Below are 23,394 nucleotides of genomic sequence, written 5' to 3'. Positions count from 1 at the left end.
TATCCAGTCTTACTTACCGTGGAAAATCCATGAGTGGATTCCCTTCCTATTACATTTAGAAAGAAAAACAAAACACAGCCATACACCATAAGGCTCAGCATGTTTACCTCCACCAAAAAAAAAGAAAAAACAGTTGCTGTGGAGTCGACTCGAAATCATGGTGTCAGAGTAGAACTGCGCTCCGTATAGGGTTTTCAATGGCTGATTTTTCAGAACTAAAAGAGACTCTACAGTCCTTTCCTAAACCACCTTCCCCTTTGCTCATTGGCCTCTTTTTAGTCCTTTAAACAGTTGTCTCTTGCTTCAGTATTTTTGTGTCTGCTGCTCCCTTCGCAAGTGCTGGAGCCCTGGTGGCACAGTGGTTAAAAGCTACAGCTGTTAACCAAAGGTCAGCAGTTCACTGCTCCTTGGAAACCCTATGAGGCAGTTCTACTGTGTCCCATAGGGTCACTATGAGTCAGAATAGGCTAGACAGCAACAGGTTGTGAGTGCTGGTGGCGAAGTGGTTAAGTGCTTGGCTGCTAAATGGAAGGTCGGTGGTTTGAACCCACCAGCTACTCCGCAGGAGGAAGATGTAGCAGTCCCCCTTCATAAAGATTTACTGCCTTGGAAACCCTACAGGGCAGTTCTGCTCTGACGTAAAGGGTCACTATGAGTCAGATTCATCTGGACAGCAATGGGTGCTCCCTCCGCTGGAGTTCCTGGATGGTGGTGCAAACAGTTAAGCTCTTGATTACTAGCCAAGAGGTTGGTTCAAACTAGAAGTGCCTCGGATGTCAGGCCTGGCGAACTGCTTCCGAAAGGTCTTGGAAACCCCATGGAGCAATTCTACTCTGCACACACGGGGTTGCCAATTGTCAGAATCTACTTAATGACAGCTAAGAACAACAACCCTACGATACCCCACACACACATTTTAGCCACATACACAAACACATTATCAAGAATACATTCTCAGAAGTATTCCTTGATCACCTGCATTCATAGGCTAAGACAGGTCCTTCTATTATTTCCTTTTCTAGGACTCTGATTTGTTTCTCCCATATCACAGCACAAATTACAATTTATGTTTATATATCTCTTTGTGGTTGTTTACTGCCTGCTCACCTACTAGGAACATGCCCATTCAGCATGGTAGACCCAGCACTTAACATAAAACCAGTGCCTTATAAATACTGGTTGAATAAATGCACAGTGGAATGACTGAGTGTATTTCCTTAGACTTAGTTTTTGTTACATAATTTTAGCAAGTCATCAGTGACAGTCATTAGAAATGGATATTGCTAAGCTTTTCCCAAGATGATGTTGTTAGGTGCCATGGAGTCAGCTCCAACTCCTGGTGACCCCGTGTACAACAGAATGAAACCTTGTCTGATCTTGTGCCATCTTCATGATCATTGATATTTTTGAGTCCATTGTTGTGGCTACGGTGTCAGTCCATCTTATTGAGGGTTTCCTTTGTTTTTGTTGATACTCTGCTTTACCAAACATGATGTCCTTTTCTAGCAGTTGTTCTTTCCTGATGACATGTCCAAAGTAAGTGAGCCAAAGCCTCACCATCCTCACATCTAAGGAGCATTCTGGTTGTATTTCCTACAACATGCTGGTGAGTGGGTCAGAAGAGGGATCCAGGGACTTTTCTGGCACCCATCTAAGTTTGGTTTGTAAACCGCACTTCAGAAACACTGCTTTAAAAATTAAAGTATGAATCGTATTCAGGGAATACAGTTTCCTATATTATAAAATATATAAAATATCATCCTAATGCTTTAAGCTGACAGTGCTGGTATGTATTATATAGAGAGTTATTCTTTTCCTTAACTGGTGAAATGAAAACAGAATAGGGACTCTGCCTGAATGAGATAATACAAAACAGAAATAGAAACTTACCCCTAAAGAGCAGTAAACCTCATTACCTGTGTCTCAATATTGGTTTTTCTAGCAAATATGTAAGGAGCCCTGGTGGTACAATGGTTAAGCACTCAACAGCTAACTGAAAAGTTGGAAGTTCAAACCCACCAAGTGGCTCCACGGGAGAAAGACCTGGCGATCTGCTCCCGTAAAGATTACAACCCTGAAAACCCCTATGGGGCAGTTCTACTCTGGCACCTGGGATTGCTATGAGTTGAAATCGACTCGATGGCACAAAACCACAAGAGCAAACTTGTTAAATAGGATTACATTTTGTAAAATGTAATTAATTCATTTGAAAAAGATAACATTATAGGTGCTAAAAGGGAAGATGAAATTATATGTCTTTGTCAATCTTTGCTCATTTATTCTACTTAAAGAAATCAAATTTAGGCAAAACAAAACTACTTTTATTAAAATACTTCCTTTTGGTATGTTCAATATTTTACAAATACGAGTTTTTTGGGGTTGGATAGAGATATTATGCATTAGTTAAATGAAAAAATAGAATTCCTATCATATTTTTTTGTGACTGTTACAGAAGTATACTTTAAGATACATTTGCTCATCAGCACAGTCTGCTCCCTTAATTGCTGGGAGGCTCACACCATGCTGTTGTTACTAACCATCCAGTGGGCTCCAGCTCATGGTGACCTTTGTGTAACAGAATGAAATGTTCCCCAGTCCTGTTCCATCTTCATAATTATTGGCATGTTTGAGCCCTTTGTTGGGGCTACTGTGTCAATCCATCTCACTGAAGGTTCCCCTTGCCTTCACTGACCCTCTGCTTTACTAACCATGATGTCCCTTTCTAGGGACTGGTCTTTTCTGGTGATGTGTCCAAAGTAAGTGAACCGAAGTCTCTCCATCCTTACTTCTAAGGAGCATCCTGTTTGTATTTCTTCTAAGACTGATTTGTTTTTCTGGCAGCCCAGGGTACACTCAATATTCTTTGCCAATGCCACAGTTCGAATGTAGCTATTCTGTCTTCCTTTTTCATTGCACTTCTAGAAAGCTACCACATGCTGTCTTCCAGTGAAGATCACACTTGAACAGTTTGTGTTTTTTCTTTGCTCACTCTGGACTCATTTCAGATTGTTTTCATGAGTATTGCTAGTTTGTTGTCAACTAGGGGAAGACATCTAACAAATTTTGTCCTGAGCCCAAAGCAACATAGTCTCTACCCAAAAGGGGAAAAAAATGTAGGAGTAGAGGCAGTCCAGTTTTATCTGGCACACTGTGGAAAAGATTTTTACTTCTTCACAGTATCTAGCTAATATATGTGATGCCTCAGTTTAGCAATGTTTTGCCTGATTTGACATATAATATGCTAGTGGTGGGTATACCTACAGTGTCAAGCGCAAGCTTGGCACCTCTTTTCCCTTACATTCATGTGCTTTTGCCAATACCTGTCCCATGTTGTAATTACGTTTTTGTTGATCTGATATTGATTCCTTAAACTCCTTTTGTCTCCTTTCCATTTGTGTTTCAAACTAATGGAAACTATGATTAAAAGAAACATATGACACTGTGGTGTATTTTAACCAGTACCTTGGCATTTTTTTTTCAAATTATTTATACCTTTCTAAAGATACCATATCAGTGCTTCCTAGTCTGAAAAGCAAATGGAAATTTTTGATTTATATGTTACTTATAATAGAGTGGGATTGAAACAGAGGTCATAGACTGTATGAACATGTACTAACTTAATTGCATTTTATTTCTAAGAAGGCAAGATATGATTAAGACTAAGTTTAGAGGATGAAGATAGACCCAGAGCTATTCCAAGTACAGAGGAATTTCATTATCACTGGTATCAATGAAACAAATTCCATTATCACTGGTGTCTAAAGATACAAATAGCACTAGAGTTGTTTTTTTTCCCCCAAGGTTTATACCCTCAATTTTCCTCTTTATTATAGTTTTTCTATCATATGAGTGATTTATCTATATTTTGACAATTGAAAATGAAGAAGGCAGAAGTACCCATGGTCTCACAAGCTGTAGGATCTTATTCTGAAATGTGATACTCATCAACTTGAACCAAAAATATGATTCATATCCCTGTCGAATGGATCATTATTATAACACAATCAATGTGCTTTAGTTGTAAATTTATTCACTTTTCTTCTCTCTTCCACTGACAAATGTAAATCAGTTAATGTTTTTTTGGTAATGTAATTTGTTTTTTTTCACAAATACCTTGCAATTATAAACCAACCTAATTTTATTTACTTATTTTATTGTAAAAAAAAATCTACTTCAGAGTTACTGTATTACAGTGGAGAGAATATGAGTTTAGAAGTCAGAATGGGTAAGAATCTCGGTTTAACTTAGGATTATGTTCAATCTGTCATCCTTAGTAGCTCACACACACACAAAAAAAAAAAAACACTAACAACAACAACAAAAATCAAACCCTTTGCCATCAAGTCAATTCCAACTCATAGCCACCCTATAGGACAGAGTAGAACTGCCCTGTAGGATTTCCAAGAAGTGGCTGGTGGATTTGAACTACTGGCCTCTTGATTAACAGCTGTAGCTCTTAACCACAGTGCCACCACACACACACCAATTACTGGTTATGATAATTTGTGTTAAGTAGATACTTAGCTTAAGCTTGACATGGAATTATGAAATTTCTTGGCTAAAATCGTTGTTTATTTTGAGTATAAAATGAAAGTGCCTGTCATCCTGCTAAAATTTCATTGTAAAAACCATGTGGAAAGTGACACTTCAGACAAAAATAGAGGTCTCTGTGTGGATGATATATTAGGTATTAGTAAAATGAGCAGGGAGTTAAAACTATAACAAAAACCAAAACATATTTTGTCAATAAATGCCATTACTGTATAGTTTGAACACTCTGGGTGGTGAAAATGATTAGCATTCCTTGCCAACTGAAAGGTTGGAGGTTTAAATCCACCTATAGGTGCCTCACAAGAAAGACCTGGTAATCTATTTCCAAAAAATTGACCACTGAAAATACTATGGAGCGCAGTTCTACTCTCGCACACGTGGGATGTCCATGAGTTGGAGTTGACTTGACAGCATCTGGTTTTTGGTATTACTGTAAGATTTGGACTATATACAACTGTCCACATGTGGAAGTTGGACCAATCAGATGTTCTCCCTGCACAAAATAACAAAATTTCAAAGATGACAGTACTCAAACATTGAGTCTTGTCTTATATATGTCTTAACAGTGAAGGATATTCAAATCTTGGACGTGTTTCTCTAGAGTAATCTCTTTAGTACAAAGCTCATCGTTGCTTTCTATTAATTCCATTAATAAATTATTAAAAAATCTCAGAGAATGAACTAAGGATCCCTGGTGGCACAACAGTTAAGCACTCAGCTGCTAACTAAAAAGTGGGCAGTTGCACCCCACCTAGCGTCACCACGGGAGAAATACATAGTGATCTGCTTCCGTAAAGATTACAGCCTAGGAAACCCTGTGGGGCAGTTCAGCTCTGTCACATGGGGTCATTATGAGTCTAAATCAACTTGACAGCACCCAACAACAACAAGAAACTTAAGACTTGTCCTCCTATCTTTCCTAGCTCAAGTCCTACACCTTTCAATAAGCTTTTTCCAAGTTCTCCAATATGCACCAAACTGTCCCCATTCTCAATTCTTTTAGTTTTCTGTACTGCTGTTGTTGTTAGGTGCCATTGAGTCTTTTCCAACTCATAGCGACCCTACGTACAGGAGAATGAAACACTGCCTCGTCCTGCACCATACTCAGAATTGTTATGCTTTAGCCTATTGTTGCAGCCACTGTGTGAATCCATCTCATTGAGGGTCTTCCTCTTTTTCACTGACCCTCTATTTTGCCAAGCATGATGTCCTTCTCCAGGGATTGGTCCCTCCTGATAACATGTCCAAAGTATGTGAGACGAAGTCTTGCCATCTTTGCTTCTAAGCAGCATTCTGGCTGTACTTCTTCCAAGACAGATTTGTTTGCTTTTCTGGTGGTCCATGGTATATTCAATATTCTTTGCCAATACCATATTTCAAAGGCATCAATTCTTCTTCAGTCTTCTTTATTCATTGTCCAGTTTTGCATGCATTCTGTACTACTAGTGCATCTTTTTATACCAGAGCAACTTCTTGAAGGACCAACAGAGCTTTGTACTTCTTTGAATTCCCAGGCACATCACAGTGCCGTATACATAATTAAGTACTCAATAAATATTGTATGATCCTAAAAAATGAGAAGACATGAAAGATGACTTTCACATGGTGCCCCAAATAGCAAAGTCCTGTAACACACATAATAAGATGAATATATATTCTCACAGATACATACACACAATAATACACACACACATACAGGTATAGGTATAGTTTTAGGTGAAGTCAGCAATGACCAAGAGGGAATGCCACAACTTAGTTGGTGTCCCAGAATTACTACAGGATTTTCAGGTAGGTTGGTGGGTCTATGATTACTACCTAAAACTCATTAATCTATAAATTGAATTTTTTATACTTGATAGACTATGACATTCTCTCACAAATTCCTGAGTTCTTTGCAAATCCGCTTGAATAAATTGTTCTATAAAATATGTGTGTCCTTAAAGTTATTGCTTCCTCAAATTTGCAGAGACATATATGTAGTTGTCTAACATTGATTTTTCTTCTGTATCTAAATGCACCAAGTGTGTGGCAGCAAAAGCACCCATCATTTTCTAGTAAAGTTCTCAGTTGTTAGTAGCATAAACAACATGGAATACTGGATGCAACATAAACACCTCGTGCTGATAATCCTGGTGCTTTTACTTTAATGCCAGAATATCTCTGCTTAAATCACCTGGTCTGGATGCCACCATACTATTGATAACATAAGAAGATGCACATTCAGATACCCTGGAAATAGCGTTTGACTCCTGGGTAGTGAGAGATAATAATGATTATGATTTAAAAAAAAATGAAAACCATTGCTGTTGAGTCAATTCTGACTCATAACAATTCTGTAGAACTGCCCCATAGGATTTCTAAGGCTGTAATCTACAAAAGCAGACTGCCACCATCTTTCTCCTTCAGAGTGACTGGTGGGTTTGAACCATCGACCTTTCAGTTAACAGCCAAGCGCTTAACCACCTTGCCATCAGGTCTACTTATGATGATGATAATGATGGTAAAAATAACCTTTGTTTAGTGCTTCACAATTTATAAGGCAGTATCTCTAAGGTCCCCCACCTATCAATTTGTCATACTGTGATGGCTTGCATGTTGCCATGATGCTAGAAGCTATGCCACCAGTATTTCAAATGCCACCATGGTCACCCATGGTGGACAGGTTTCACAGTCACTTCCAGACTAAGGCAGATATGAAGAAAGGCCCAGGGATCACTTCTGAAAATCAGCCAATGAATACCTTATGAATCACAACAGAATATAGTGCTGGATGATGAGCCTCTGGGTTGGAAGGCACTCAAAATACACAGTGACTACTATGGACTCAAGCATATCACGATTGTGAAGATGGTGCAGTACCAGGTGACATTTGGTTCTGTTAGACATAAGGTCACCATGAGTTGGAGCCAACTAAACAGCAACGAACACCACCTCCGAGGTACATAACTTGCTCTTTATAATCACTATTTCCAAATAGCAAATTAAGGGACTACCGTTCAGAATATTTTATGAAATGAGGAGAGGTTCTAACTTGATTCTTTTCCCCAAGTATCCAGTTTTATGAGCACCATAATTGAATAAACTCATGTTTTCCCACATTATGTGTTCTTTATCACACAATAAGCTCTTAAGAATGGAATCTATTTCAGATTATATGGCTTATCCATCTGCTTGTTACTTTTTTTTTTTTTGGCCAATGTTTTGTTGTTTTTGGGAACCGCTGAGTTGCTTCTCACTCATAGTGACTCCATGTGATAGAATATAACTGTCCCATAGGATTTTCTTGGCTGTAATCATTACGGTAGAAGATCTCCAGGTCTTTCGCCCACGAAGCCACTGAGTTGGTTCAAACTACCAACCTTTCAGTTAACAGCCGAGTGTTTAACCATTGTGCCACTAGAATTCCTTTACCATTGTCTTAGAACCCAACAATTCCAATTATAATGACTTTATCATTGTTTTAATATATGAAGAAGCAAGTCATTCCTCATTGTTTTTAACCTTCCAAGTGTTCTTAGTGCTGTGGCCTTGTTATTCTTTTTGTCTTTGAAAACAGTCTATTTTGAGTAATTTCAAACATGGCTTGAAAATATTAAATTCTTCATGAAGCAAAATTTCGTCTTAACATGGGTGCCATGCTCATCTTTTCTGATTTTTTCAATTGCAATATATGTACTACTAAATGAGCGTACACCCAAAAAACAAAACCTTGCCCTTGAGTAGATTCTGACTTATAGTGACCCTATATGACAGAGGATAGAGTTTCCAAGGCTGTGACCTTTTGAAAGAAGACTTATATCTTTCCTCCACTGAGTGGCTGATGGGTTCAAACCACAGACCTTTCCGTTAGCGATCCAGTGCTTAACCACTGCACCAACAGTGCTCCTCAAATGAATATGTCATCTAATAATTCTTGAGTCTTTTGCCCCTTGATTCTTTTCCTCACTCTTATACTGCTGTTCCCTTGCAGCAGCTCTTCTACTTTCTCCCCTGGTCTTTTTATAAGCCCTACTTCACAGGAACACCACCTATCAGTTTGTCCTACTGTGGTGGTTTGTGTGTTGCTGTGATGCTGGAAGCTATTCTACCAGTAATAAAAATACCAGCAGGATCACCCATCATGGACAGGTTTCAGTGGAGCTTCCAGACTAAGACAGATGAGGAAGAAGGACCTGGCAGTCTACGTGTGAAAAAAATTAGCCAGTGAAAACTTTATGGATAGCAGCAGAATATTGTCTGATATAATGCCAGAAGATGAGCCCCTTGGGTTGGAAGGCTCTCAAAAGATGACTGGAGAAGAGCTGCCTTCTCAAACTAGAGTTGACTTTAATGACGTGTATGGAGGCAAGCTTTCAGGACCTTCACTTGCTGAGGTGGCATGACTCAAAATGAGAGGAAACAGCTGCAAACACCCATTAATAATCAGAACATGGATTATACAAAGTATAATTCTAGGAAAAATGGAATCTTCAGAAATGAAATAGAACTCATAAACATCAATGTCATAGGCATTGGTGAGCTGAAATTGGTAGTGGCCATTTTGAATCAGACAATCATATGGTCAGCTATGTCGGGAATGACAAATTGAAGAGGAATGGTGTTGCATTAGTTGTAAAAAGAACATTTCATGATCTATCCTGAAATACAATGCTTTCAGTGATAATATCCATACACCTACAAGAAGACCAGTTAGTACGACTATTATTCAAATTTATACACCAACCACTAAGGCTAAAGATGAAGAAATTGAAGATTTTTACAACTGCTGCGGGCTGAAATTGATCAAATATTTAATCAAGATGCATTCACAATTACTGGTGATGGAAATGTGAAAACTGGAAACGAAGAAGGATTGGTAGTTGGAAAATATGGCCTTGGTGATAGAAATGACACCTGAGATCACATGGTAGGATTTTGCAAAACCAAGGACTTCTTCATTGCAAATAACTTTTTTTCAACAGCATAAAATATGACTACACAGGTGGGCCTCTCCAGATGGAATGCACAGGAATCAAATAACCACATCTGTGGAAAGAGATGATGGAGAAGCTCAATATCATCAGTCTGTGGAACAGACCAGCAATTGCTCATACAGAAGTTCAAGTTAAAGCTGAAGAAAATTACAGAAAGTCCACGAGAGCTAAAATATGACCTTGAGTGTATCCCACTTTAAAGACCATTGCAGGAAAAGATTTGACACATTAAACACGAGCAAAGACCAGATGAATTGTAGAATATCATACATTAAGAAAGAAAGAGGTCATTAAAAGACAGGAAAGAAAGAAAAGGCCAAAATGGACAAGTCTAACAGGTATTTTGGAAACCCTGCTGGTGTAGTGGTTAAGTGCTACAGCTGCTAACCAAGACATTGGCAGTTTGCATCTACTAGGCGCTCCTTGGAAACTCTATGGGACAGTTCTACTCTGTCCTATAGGATCACTATGAATCGGAATCGACTCGACGGCAGTGGGTTTGTTTTTTTTTTTTTTTTAACAGGTATTTCCTACCATAATGAATGTGTTCTTGTATTCCATGCCAAGGTAGATTTTCATTCTACTTTAATACTTTCAAGAACAACTTTCAGAAAAGGCCCTGGAAGTTGCTCTTGAATGTAGAGTAGCTAAAGCAAACTGAGAGAATGACAAAGAAAATAACAGAAGATTTCAAACGGCTGCTAGAAAAGACCAAAAAAAAAAAAAAAAAAATTGCTGTTGAGTCAATTCTGACTCATAGCGGCCCTATAGGGCAGAGTAGAACTGCACCATAGGGTTTCCAAGGAGCAGCTGGTAGATTCAAACTGCCAACTTTTGGTTAGTAGCTAAGCTCTTAACCACTGTACCACCAGGGCTCTCCTGAGAAGACGTGAAGTATTATAATGAAATATGCAAAGACCTGGAATTAGAAAACCAAAAGGGAAGGACACCTTCGACATTTCTCAGACTGAAAAAACTGAAGAAAAAATTCAAGCCTCAAGTTGCAATATGAAAAGATTCTACGGGGAAAATATGGAATGATGCAGGAAGCATCAAAAGAAGATGGAAAGAATACACAGACTCACTGTACTGAAAGTAACTGTTCCACATTCAACCATTTCAGGAGGTAGCATATGATCAAGAACCAATGGTACGGAAGGAAGAAGTTCAATCTGCACTGAAGACATTGACGAAAAACAAGGCTCTAAGAATTGATGGGATATCAACTGAGGTGTTTCAACAAATGTATGCAGTACAGGAAGTGCTCACTCATCGATGCCAAGGTATTTGGAGGACAGCTGCCTGGCCAATCTACTGGAAGACATCCATAAACATGCATATTTTGAAGAAAGGTGACCCAACAATGTGTAAATTATCAAACTATATCATTAATATCAAACACAAGTAAAATTTTGCTGAAGATCATTCAAAAGTGGTTTCAGCAGTACATTGACAGGGAACTGACAGAAATTCAGATCAGATTCAGAAGAGGACATGGAATGAGGGATATTATTGCTGATGCCAAATGGACCTTGGCTAAAAGCAGAGAATACCAGAAAGGTGTTTACCTCTCTTTTATTGACTATGCAAAGGCATTAAATTGTGTGAATCATAAAAAATTATGGATAACATTGCAAATGGAAATTCCAGAACACTTAATTGTGCTCATGAGGAACCTGTACATAGACCAAGAGGCAGTCATTCAAACAGAACAGGGGCACACTGTGTGGTTTAAAGTCAGGAAAGGTGTGCATCAGGGTTGTATCCTTTCACCATACTTAATCTGTATGCTGAGCAAATAATCCGAGAAGGGGAACTGTATAAAGAAGAACAAGGCATCAGGATTGGAGGAAGACTCATTAACAACCTGTGTTATGCAGATGACACAACCTTGCTTGCTGAAAGTCAAGAGAACTTAAAGCAATTACTGATGAAGATCAAAGACTATAACCTTTAGTATGGATTGTACCTCAACATAAAGAAAACAAAAATCCTCACAAGTGGACCAATAAGCAACATCATGATAAACAGAGAAAAGATTAAAATTGTCAAGGATTTCATTTTACTTGGATCCACAATCAATGCCCATCGAAGCAGCAGTCAGGAAATCAAACGACATATTGCATTGGGCAAATCTCCTGCAAAAGACCTCTTTAAAGTGTTAAAAACCAAAGATGTCATCTTGAGGGTTAAGGTGTACCTGACCCAAGCCATGGTATTTTTAGCCACCTGTTATGCATGTGAAAGCTGGACAATGAATAGAGAAGGCTCTTCAGTTCTTCAAGACTTCTTCAAAAATCGATGTCTTTGAATTTTGGTGTTGGTGAAGACTATTGAATATATCATGGACTACCTGAAGAATGAACAGATCTTCCTTGGAATAAGTACAGCCAGAATAGTCCTTAGAACTGAGGATGATGAAACTTCACCTTACATATTTTGGACATGTTATGGGGGGACCAGTCCCTGGAAGAGGACATCATACTTAGTAAAGTAGAGGATCAGAGAAAAAGAAGATCCTCAATAGAATGGACTGATAAAGCAGCTGCAACAATGGGCTCAAACATAACAATGATTGTGATAATGGTGAGGACCAGGCAGTGTTCTGTTGTACACAGAGTACCTGTAAGTCTGAACTGACACAACAGCACCTAACAACAAGTTCATGGAATAGAAAAGAAACCTCGTCTGTATTTATCATTTTCTCCAGCACCTAATATACTACAACCTCATAATAGGCCCTCAATAAGTATGCATGAACTTTAATTGAACGTCAAAAATTAAATAATTTTCCTGATACCAAACAGCCAGCAAGTGAAAGTTGGAATTCACATCCATTCAATTTGACTTGAAATCAATACTTTTTCTAATTGACCACACTACATAAGGTATCATTTAAAAAAAGAAAAGAAAAATAAGGGAGCCATCATGACACTATAGACAGAAGCACCACACTGTCCCTCTACAGCAAAGACCTTAAACACTAAGTAAAAGAGTTACAACCATCAATCCTGGAGCCCTAAGCAGTAAATGAGGGAATAAAGAACTCAAGCAAGCACTGAATGGAGCAGGAGGCAGACAGGAAACAAAGAACTAGAAGAGCTGTGGAGAGGAGGTCTCCTGCCAGCTAACATGGCATGGCTATCTTGGACCCCTCAGCCACCAAGAGTGGCGAACAGGGAGTATGAGAAGGCAACTTCACGGAGCTCCCAGCAGGAGACAGAGTGCCTACTCAGCAACTGGCCCTGCCCAACTGGACAATGTGGTGAGAAGCATCATGCCCACAGATGAGCCAGCAACAAAAAAATGCCCAGCCCACCTGCCCAGACATAACCAAATAAAACAAAAAGGCAGGACGAAACAAAGAAATCTACAATCAATAAGTAAAGAAAATAATTCCTGAATGTCCCGAAGATGGCAGACAATATCAAAATGTATAAAAATAAGACAGAATAGGATGGCTCCAGATAACATCCAAAATAAAACACGAGATGACCTTCTGGTAGAAGAAAAGGTACTGGAACTACATGAAAGGAAATTCAGAACTGTAATATTCAGGGTCCTCCAATATATGAAGGAAAACGCAGACAAAAATAATGAAAAAATAGACAAGATCATGAAGAATACTGACAAAATCATGGAAAAGACAGAAAAAACAATGGAAGAATTCAAGAAAATAATACAGGAACAAAATATCAGAACAGACAGCTAGAGATTGAACAAAAAGAGTAATTAGAAATTCAAAAGACAACAAGATTTCAGAAATGGACAGTGCCATAGAGGGTTTCAGGAACAAATTTGAAACAATGGAAGACAGAATCAGCAAAATTGAAGACAAATCCTTGGATACCAATTTGAGGAAAAATCAGAGAAAAGAATAAAGAAACCCTGAGAACAATGTAAGCTACAGTCAAAAGCAAAAATTTGCATGTGATTGGAGTTCCAGAACTAAAACACAGAGATCACTGAAGATTTACTGAAAGAAAACTTCCATAATAGCATGAAGGATGAAAAACTGACCATCTAAGATGCTCAATGAACACCATATAGGATAAACCCCAAAAGAAAATCACCAAGACATATTATAATCAAACTCACTAAAACCAAAGACCAAAAAAAATCCTCAGAGGAGCTCAAGAAAAATGAAAAGTCACATACAAAGACTAAGCTCTGATTACTAAGCAGAAACCATGCAGGCAAGAAGTCAGTGGAATGACATATATAAAATCTTGAAAGAAAAAAATTGCCAACCAAGAATAATATACCCTACAAAACTCTCACTCAAATATGAAGACAAAATTAGGACATTTCCAGATAAACCGAAATTAAAAGAATGTATAAAAACCAAACCAGACTTACAAGAATTATTTCAGTTAGAGGACCAACATTAGGCAACACCCTGAATCTAGGACACAAGACTGCCTCAGCCTGATACCAACCTAGTACTCTCAATGACAAAACTAAACTAAAAAATTTGCAACAGGGAGCCAGAGAGGTAAATCTGTAAATGACAACAATGTTAGAACAATAAAAGAGAGAATAAACAGTGCAGGTATAGAACCTTCAAACAGAGAGGAAGTCAAGCTGATATCAAGCAACAAAAGACTGGTTCAACTTAGGAAGATGGGGTAAATTTCAAGGTAACCACAAAAAAAGTTAACAAACCTACACATCAAAATAAAGAAAAAAAAAATAAAGTCTCAGTAAACACAAAATCTACAAAAACGAAACATAACAAACATATCCACAAACAAAAGAAATTCAGTACAACAGAGTAAGCGGAACAAAGAAGACATCAGCACAACAAAAACAGCACTACAAAATGACGGCAATAGACTTATCAATAATCATGCCAAATATAAATGGCTTCAATGGACCCATAAAGCGACAGAGAGTGCCAGAATGAATAAAAAAACACGACCCATCAATATGCTGTCTACAAGAGACACACCTTAGAAACAACAACGTAAATACATTAAAAATCAAAGGATGATGTCGTAGATTGAGTTGTGCCACCAAGAATGTCTATCGGCTTGGCTGGGTCATGATTCCCAATACTGTGTGGTTGTCTACCATTTTGTCTTCTGATGTGATTTCCCTGTGTGTTGTGAATCCTATCACTATGATGTTGATGCGATGGATTGGCGGCAGTTGTGTCGAAGAGATCTACAGGATTGGATACTGTCTTGGGCCAGTCTCTTTAGCGATATAGGGGAGACGGGCTAAAAAGAAAGCAGTTCCGGGAGCAGAGTGCGTCCTTTGGACATGCAGTTCTTGTGCTGACATGCTCCCAGACTGAGGGAAGACTGATGACAAAGACCTTCTTCCAGAGGCGGCAGAGAGGGAAAGCCTTCCCCTGGAGCCAGCACCCTGAATTTGGACTTCTAGCCTACTGGACTGTGAGAGAATAAACTTCTCTTTGTTAAAGCCAACCACTTGTGGTATTTCTGTTATAGCAGCACTAGATGACTAAGACAGATGGGAAAAAAAAAAAAGATAACAAGCAAAGAATTACCAAAAAAGAGCAGGAGTAGCAATCCTAATCTCAGATAAAATACTTTAAAACAATATTCACCAAAAAAGACAAAGAAGGTCATTATATAATGCTTAAAGGGACAATCCACCATGAAGACATAACCATATTAAATATCACACACCCAATGGCAGGGCTCCAAAATACATGAAACAAACTCTTACAGCACTGAAAAGAGAAATTGACCGTTCCATAATAATAGTAGGAGACTTCAACACACCACTCTCTGTAAGGACAGAACAACTAGAAAGAAACTCAACAAAGATACAGAAGATCTAAAGGTCACAATCAACCAACTTGACCTCATAGACATATATAAAACACTCCACCCAACAGCTGCAAAGTACACATTCTTTTCCAATGCACGTGGAATATTTTCCAGAATAGACCACATGTTAGTCCACAAAGCAATCCTCAACAAAATCCAAAACACTGAGATAATACAAATTATCTTCTCTGATCACAATGCCATAAAAGTAGAAATTAAAAACAGGAAAAACAAGGAAAAAAATCAAATACATGGAAACTAAATAACACCTTTCTTAAAAACCACTGGGTAATAGAAGAAATCATTTGTGGAATAAAAAAATTCCAACAATGAAAACACATCATACCAAAACTCTGGGACACAGCAAAAGCAGTGCTCAGAGATCAATTTATAGGTTGATGCACACATCAGAAAAGAAGAAAGCGACAAAATCAAAATAGCCACACAACTCAAACAAATAGAGAACAGCAAAAAGGCGCACCCCACCACAAGAAAGGAAATAGTAAAGATCAGAGTAGAAATGAATGAAATACAGAATAGAAAAACAATACAAAGAATTAACAAAACCAAAAATTGGTTCTTTGAAAGAATCAAAAAACCATAGGCCACACTGACAAAAGAAAAACAGGAGAGGTTGCAAATAACCCAAATAAGAAATGAAACGGGAGACTTTACAACAGACCCAACTGAAATAAAAAGGATCATAACTGTATGAAAAACTATACTCCAACAAATATGAAAACCTAAAGGAAATGGACAAATTTCTAGAAACACACTACCTAACCAAACTAACACACACTGAAGTTATAAATCCGAACTGACCCGAAACAAGGGAAGAGATAATAAATAAATTTTAAAAACTCTCAACAAAAACAAAGCCCTGGCCCAGATGGCTTCACTGAAGAATTCTACCAAACATTCAGAGAAGAGCTTACACCGTACTACTAAAACTATTTCAGAACATAGAAAAGGAAGGACACTTCTGAATTCATTCGATGAAGCCGGCATAACACTGATATCAAAACCAGATGAAGACATCACAAAAAAAAATTACAGACCAATATTTCTCAAGAATACACTTGCAAAAACTCTACCCAATAGAATTCAGCATCATATCAAAAAGATAATACACCACGACCAAGTGGGATTCATACCAGGACGCAAGGATGATTCAACATTAGAAAATCGATCAACATAATCCACCACATAAATAAAATAAAAGAATCATATGATCATCTCGATTGACACAGAAAAGGCATTTGACAAAGTCCAACACCCATTCCTGATTAAAAAAACTCTCAATAAAATAGGTATAGAAGGGAAATTTCTCAACATAATAAAGGGCATCTACACAAAATCAACAGCCAACCTCATTGTTAATGGAGAGAGACTGAAAACATTCCCCTTGAGAACAGGAACAAGACAAGGTTGCCCTTTATCACCACATGGTGCTAGAAATCCTAGCTAGAGCAATAAGGTAAGAAAAACAAATAAAAGGCATCCAAACTGGCAAGGAAGAAATAAAACTGTCCCTATATGTGGATGATATGATGTTACATATAGAAAACCCAAAGACTTCATGAGGAAATTACTGGAACTGATAGATTCAGGAGAGTAGCAGAATACAACGTAAATATAAAAAAATCATTTGGATTCCTATACACCAATAAAGAGAACTACAAAAAGGATATCAGGAAAACAATACCATTTATAATAAAAAAAATATTTATAATAATATAATATTTATAATAATATAATATTTATAATAGCACCTAAAAAAATAAAAACTTAAAGGAATAAATCTAACCAGGGATGTAAAAGACCTATACAAAGAAAACTACAAAACACTACTGCAAGAAACCAAGAGAACTACATAAATGGAAAAACATACAATCCTCATGGATAGGTAGACTCAACACTGTACCCGAAACAATCTACAAATAACAACTCAATCCCAATCCAAACACCAGCAGCATTCTTTAGGGAGATGGAAAAATGAATCATTAACTTTGTAGGGAAAGGGAAGAGGCCCCAGATAAGTAAAGTACTGTTGAAGAAGAAGAATAAAGTAGAAAGACTTGCACTACCTGACCTCTGAACAGCTACAGCTAAGGTAGTCAAAACAGCCTGGTACTGGTACAACTACAGACACATTGACCAATGGAACAGAATTGAGAACCCAGGTGTAAATCCATTCCCCTATAGTCACCTGATTGTCATCAAGGGCCAAAGTCCCTCACATTGGGAAAAGACAGTCTTTTTAACAAACAGTGCTGGCAAAACTGGATGTCCATCTGTAAAAAAAAATGAAACAGGACCCATACCACACACCATGCACAAAAATTAATTCAAAATGGATCAAAGATCCAAATATAAAACCAAAAACAATAAAGATCATAGAAGAAAAAATTGGGTCAATGCTAGGTCCTAATACATGGCATATAGGATACAAACCCTAACTAACAACACACAAAATCAGAAGATAAGCTAGATAACTGGAGTCTTCTAAAAATTAAACACTTATACTCATCAAAAATACTTCACCAAAAGTGTAAAAAGAGAACCTACAGACGGGGGAAAAAATTTTGGCTATGACAAATCCAACAAAGGTCTAATCTTTAAAATCTACAGGAAAATCCAACACCTCTACAACAAAAAGACAAATAATCCAATTAAAGAATGGCCAAAGGATATGAACAGACACTTCACCAGAGAAGACATTCAAGTGACTAACAGACAGATGAGGAAATGCTCACGATCACTAGCCATTAGAAATGCAAATCAAAACTACAATGAGATACCATCTCACCCCGACTTTACTGGCACACACACAAAAAAAAATAACAAATGTTGGAGAGACTAGGGGGAGATTGGAAGCCTTATAAACTGCTGGTGGAAATGCAAAATGATAAAACCATTTGAAAGCTAGAAATAGAAACACCATATGATCCAGCAGTCTCACTCCTAGGAATATATCCTAAAGAAATAAGAGCCATCACATGAATAGACATATGCACACCCATGTTCATTGCAGCATTAGTCACAATAACAAAAAATGGAAACAACCTAGATGCCCATCAACAAATGAATGGATAAAGAAATTATGGTACATATAATCAATGGAATACTACACAATGATAAAGAACAATGATGAATCTGCGAAACATCTCACAACATGGATGAATCTGGAGGGCATTATGCTGAGTGAAATAAGTCAATCACAAAAGGACAAATATTGTATAAGACCACTATTATAAAAACTCATGAAAAGGTTTACACACACACACAAAAAAACAATCTTTGATGGTTATGAGGAAGAGGAGGGGTGGGGAGGGAAAAATACTCAGTAGACAATAGATAAATGCTAATTATGGTGAAGGGTAAGACAGTACACAGTACCAGGGAAGCCAGCACATCTTGACCAAGGCAAGGTCATGGAAGCTCCATAGACACATCCAAACTCCCTGAGGGAGCGAATTACTGGGCTGAGGGCTGGGGACCATGGTCTCGAGGAACTTTTAGCCCAATTGGCATGACATAGTTTATAAAGAAAATGTTCTGTATCTGACTTTGGTGAGTAGTGAGCTTGTGAGCTTAAAAGCTTGTGAGCGGCCATCTAAGATACTCCACTGGCCTCATCCTATCTGGAGAAAGGGAGAATAAAGAAAACCAGACACAAGGAAAAATTAGTCCAGAGAACTAATGGACCACAAGTATCACAGCCTCCACCAGACTGAATCCAGTACAATTAGATGGTGCCCAGCTACCACAACTGACTTTTCTGACAGAGATCACAATAGAGGGCCCTGGAAAGAGCTAGAGAAAAATGTAGAACAAAATTCTAACTCCCAAAAAATAAAGAGCAGACTTACTGGTCTGACAGAGACTGGAGAAAACCCTGAGAGTATGGCTCTTAGACCTCCCTTTTAACTCAGTAGTAAAGTTACTCCTGAGGTTTTCCCTTCAGCCAAAGATTAGTCAGGCCCATAAAACAAAACAAGACTAAATGGACACACCAACCCAGGGACAAGGACAAGAAGGCAGGAGGAGACAAGCAAGCTGGTAACCGGGAACCCATGGTTGAGAAGGGAAGTCTGTTGACATGTTGTCGGTATGGCAACCAGTGTCACAAAACGACACGTATATTGTTTAGTGAGAAACTAATTTGCTCTATAAACCCTCAATGAAAATACAATAAAAAAGGAAAGGAATGTTATGTATCTATTTCTTTAACATGTGTTTCAAATTAGAATAAATATTTGGAGAATGACCCAAAAATCCAGAGGATGACTAATAAAAAGAAAATTGTGAACTTAGCAGTAATTTGGCAGCCACAGAAAATAATTTATGCCATGACAGTTGCTTTGGCTCACCATTAGGCTGTATGTCTTTTCCTTGAAAACGTTGTCAAGTTTCCATTTCATTTCTGTAGTTTAAAATGAGGGGATTTTTATTAAACCCATTTAAGCATTCTTATTAAGGAGCCCTGGTGGTGCAGTGGTTAAGAGCTTGGCTGTTAACCAAAAAGTTGGTGGTTCGAACTCACCAGCTGCTCCAAGAGAGAAAGATGTGGCAATCTGCTTCGGAAAAGATTTACAGCCTTGGAAACCCTGTGGGGCAGTTCTACTCTGTCCTAGAGGGCCGCTATGAGTTGGAATCAACTCGACGGCAGTGAGTTTGGTTTTAGGTTTGTTATTAAAATCTGAAGTTTCTATATACTTTGCCTCACTTAAAAAACTCATATAGTTTGTTTTGAAAATCTGGCATTGAATATTGCTTGCATTTTCTAGAGAAGCTGTTTCCTTTATATTATTTTACTTTCTTGAAAACTTTGCTTAACTAACATTGTAGAAAGACCATGTTGGCATTGGTAGGAAAGACCTCTTCCCTTGATTCAGCCTCCATTTCTGAAATTGTTCATATTCTAGCACAGTATAAAGACCAAAGAGATCCTCTTACCATATATATATCTTTTTAAGAATCAAAGATATATATTTAGTAATTCCATATGTAATCCTGGCCTTTTTTTTTTGTTAGTTGCCATTGAGTCAACTCCAACTCATGACAGCCTTGTGTATATGAAATGTTTCCCAGTCCTGCACTATCTTCATGACCTTTGGTATCTTTAAGTCAATTTCTGGCATAGGTTATGGAATTTTAGATTTGGAAGGTGTCTATCTAGTACTACTATAACAGAAATACCACAAGTAGATGGCTTTAACAAAGAGAAATTTATTCTCTCACAGTTTAGTAGGTTACAAGTCCAAATTCAGGGTGTCGGCTCCAGGGAAAGACTTTCTCTCTTTATAGGCTCTGGAGGAAGGTCCTTGTCCTCAATCTTACCCTGGTTGAGGAGCTTCTTAGGTGCAGGGACCCCATGTCCAAAGGACACTCTCTGCTTCTGGTACTGCTTTCTTTGTGGTATGATGTCCCCAACTCTCTGCTTGCTTCCCTTTCCGTTTTATCTCCCTTTACCTTGGATCAGGGAGGTGAACTGAGTAAGGGCGGTATTACAATCCCACCCTCATCCTCTTAACGTAAAATTACAATCACAAAATGAAAGACAACCACACAATACTGGGAATCATCGCCTAAGCAAGCTGACACATATTTTTGGGGGGACGCAATTCAATCCATGTCAGAAGGGAACCCAGATATGGTCAATACCCTCAATTCACAGAAGAGGGTTTAGAAAGGTTTAAGTGCCTGATTAGTGGCAGACCCGGAGTATGAACCAAGAAAAGAAACTTTAGCCATAGGTATTGGAAATGTTTAAAATGCTAAAAAAAAAAAAAAAAAAATTCCTGATAAATTTGAAAATACCAATAAAACATAAGCATTTCCAAAAAAAAAAAAAGTAAACAAAAAATAACGAGAAGTAAAAAGCTAAACAGATCAGAACTATGGGAGACATTAGAATAGTTATCTAAGAATTTCTTTCAGAAACAATGGCCTAAGATGGTTCTTTAATTTTTGAAAGAAGAGCTAAGCACACTCTGTACAAACTGTCCTAGAGTTAAGAAGAAAGAAGTCACTCTTTCCTATCATTTTCCAAGCTAGGCCAAACCTAACACCGAAATAGGAGACTACAGGACAATTTCAGTCAGAAAATACTAGCAAATAAAAGCTAGCTGTATATTAAAGGAATAGCATGCTATCATCAAATAAGGCTTATTTTATATAAACAATGGTGATTAATTTTAGAAAATATGTTAGTATAATTCATCACCTCGATAAGCCAAATAAAATGCTATATCCAGTCAAATCCATTCCTGATTTTATAAAATTTCTTAATAAACTAGGAGTTGAAAGATAAGTCTCTAACATGATGAAGAATGTTTACCACAATCCAGCAACCAAAAACATAATAGTGAGGCCTTACAGGCATTCCCATAAAGATCACAGCCCGGAAAATCCTATAGGAGAGTTCCACTCTGTCACATGAAGTAGCTATAATCAAAACTGAATTGACAGCACCAACATATATCTAATATATATGCAGACTATATAAAGAATATCTACAACTCAAAACAAAAAGACAAACAACCTAATAGGCAAAGGGCTTGAACAGACATTACTGCAAAGAAAATACACAAATGACCAATAAGCACATGAAAAGTTACTCAACCTCATCAGTCATCAAGGAAGTCAAAACCACCATGAAATACCATGTCTTACCCACTAGAATTATAGAAAAACAGAAACTAACCTTTGGAAAGAATGTGGAGAAATTGGAAACCTTGTTCATTGCTAGTGGAAATGAAAAATGGTACAGTTGCTGTAGAAAAGTTTGGCAATTCCTGAAAAAGTTATGCATAGAATTAGCTTGTCGCTGTTGTTAGACACTGTCAAGTCAGTTCCGACTCATAGTGACCCTATGTACAACAGAACAAAATACTGCCGGGTCCTGCGTCATCCTCACAATCGTTATTTCTGAGTCCATTGTTGCAGCCACTGTATTAATCTATCTCATGGAGGGTCTTTCTCTTTTTGGGTGACCGTCTACTTTACCAAGCATGATTTCCTTCTCCAGGGATTGATCCCTCCTGATAACATGTCCAAAATACTTGAGACAAAACCTTCTGATCCTTGCTTCTAAAGAGCTCTCGGCTGTACTTCTTCCAAGACAGATTTGTTCATTCTTCTGGCAGTCCATGGTATATTAAATATACTTTGCCAACACCATAATTCAAAGGCATAAATTCCTCTTCATCTTCCTTAATCATTGTCCAGCTTTCCAGTGCATATGAGGCGATTGAAAACACCATGGCTTGGGTCAGGTGCGCCTTAGTCCTTAGAGTGACATCTTCTCTTTTAACACTTTAAAGAGGTGTTTTGAAGAAGATTTGCCCAATGCAATGCATCTTTTGATTTCTTGATTGCTGCTTCCATGGGCATTGATGGTGAATCCAAGTAAAATAAAATCCTTGACAACTTCAATCTTTTCTCCCTTTATTATGATGTTGCTTATTGGCTCAGTTGTGAAGATTTTTGTTTCCTTTATGTTGAGGTGTAATCCATACTGAAGGCATAATGTTTGATCTTCATCAGTGTTTCAAGTCCTCTTCACTATCAGCAAGCAAGGTTGTGTCATCTGCATATCACAGGTTATTAATGAGTTTTCCTCCAATCCTTATACCCTGTTGTTCATAATAGTCCAGCTTCTCAGATTATCTTCTCATCATACAGATTTAATAATATGGTGAAAGGATACATCCCTGACACACACCTTTCCTGACTTTAAACCATCCAGTATTCCCTTGTTCTGTTCGAACGACTGCCTCTTGGTCTGTGGACAGATGCCACATGGGCCCAATTCAGTGTTTTGGAATTCCCATTCTTCATAATGTTTTCCATAATTTGTTATGGTCCACACAGCTGAATGCCTTTGCATAGCCAATAAAACACAAGTATACATCTTTTTGTTATTATCTGCTTTCATCCAAGATCCATATGACATCAGCAATGATATCCCTTGTTCCACATCCTCTTCCAAATTCAGCTTGAATTTCTGGCAGTTCCCTGTCGATGTACTATTACAACTGCTTTTGAACGATCTTTGATAAAAT

At 37.9% G+C, this 23,394-nt stretch overlaps 1 protein-coding gene and 1 non-coding gene across 2 annotated transcripts in view; one reads left to right on the top strand and one right to left on the bottom strand.

The window, feature by feature from the left end:
- The window catches only part of SGCG (sarcoglycan gamma), a 182,219-nt gene that overhangs the window by 13,914 nt on the left and 144,911 nt on the right, over positions 1 to 23,394 (top strand). The gene's annotated exons all lie outside the window — the stretch shown is intronic.
- LOC111751694 (U6 spliceosomal RNA) lies at positions 8,137 to 8,243 on the bottom strand. Its single transcript, XR_002786792.1, has one exon. It is a non-coding gene; the product is annotated as a U6 spliceosomal RNA (small nuclear RNA).

Source organism: Loxodonta africana, chromosome 23 (genome assembly GCF_030014295.1).
Source record: "Loxodonta africana isolate mLoxAfr1 chromosome 23, mLoxAfr1.hap2, whole genome shotgun sequence".
Taxonomy (NCBI): domain Eukaryota; kingdom Metazoa; phylum Chordata; class Mammalia; order Proboscidea; family Elephantidae; genus Loxodonta; species Loxodonta africana.
The sequence above is the reverse complement of the archived record's forward strand: the minus strand, read 5'-3'. Positions and strand labels throughout refer to the sequence as shown.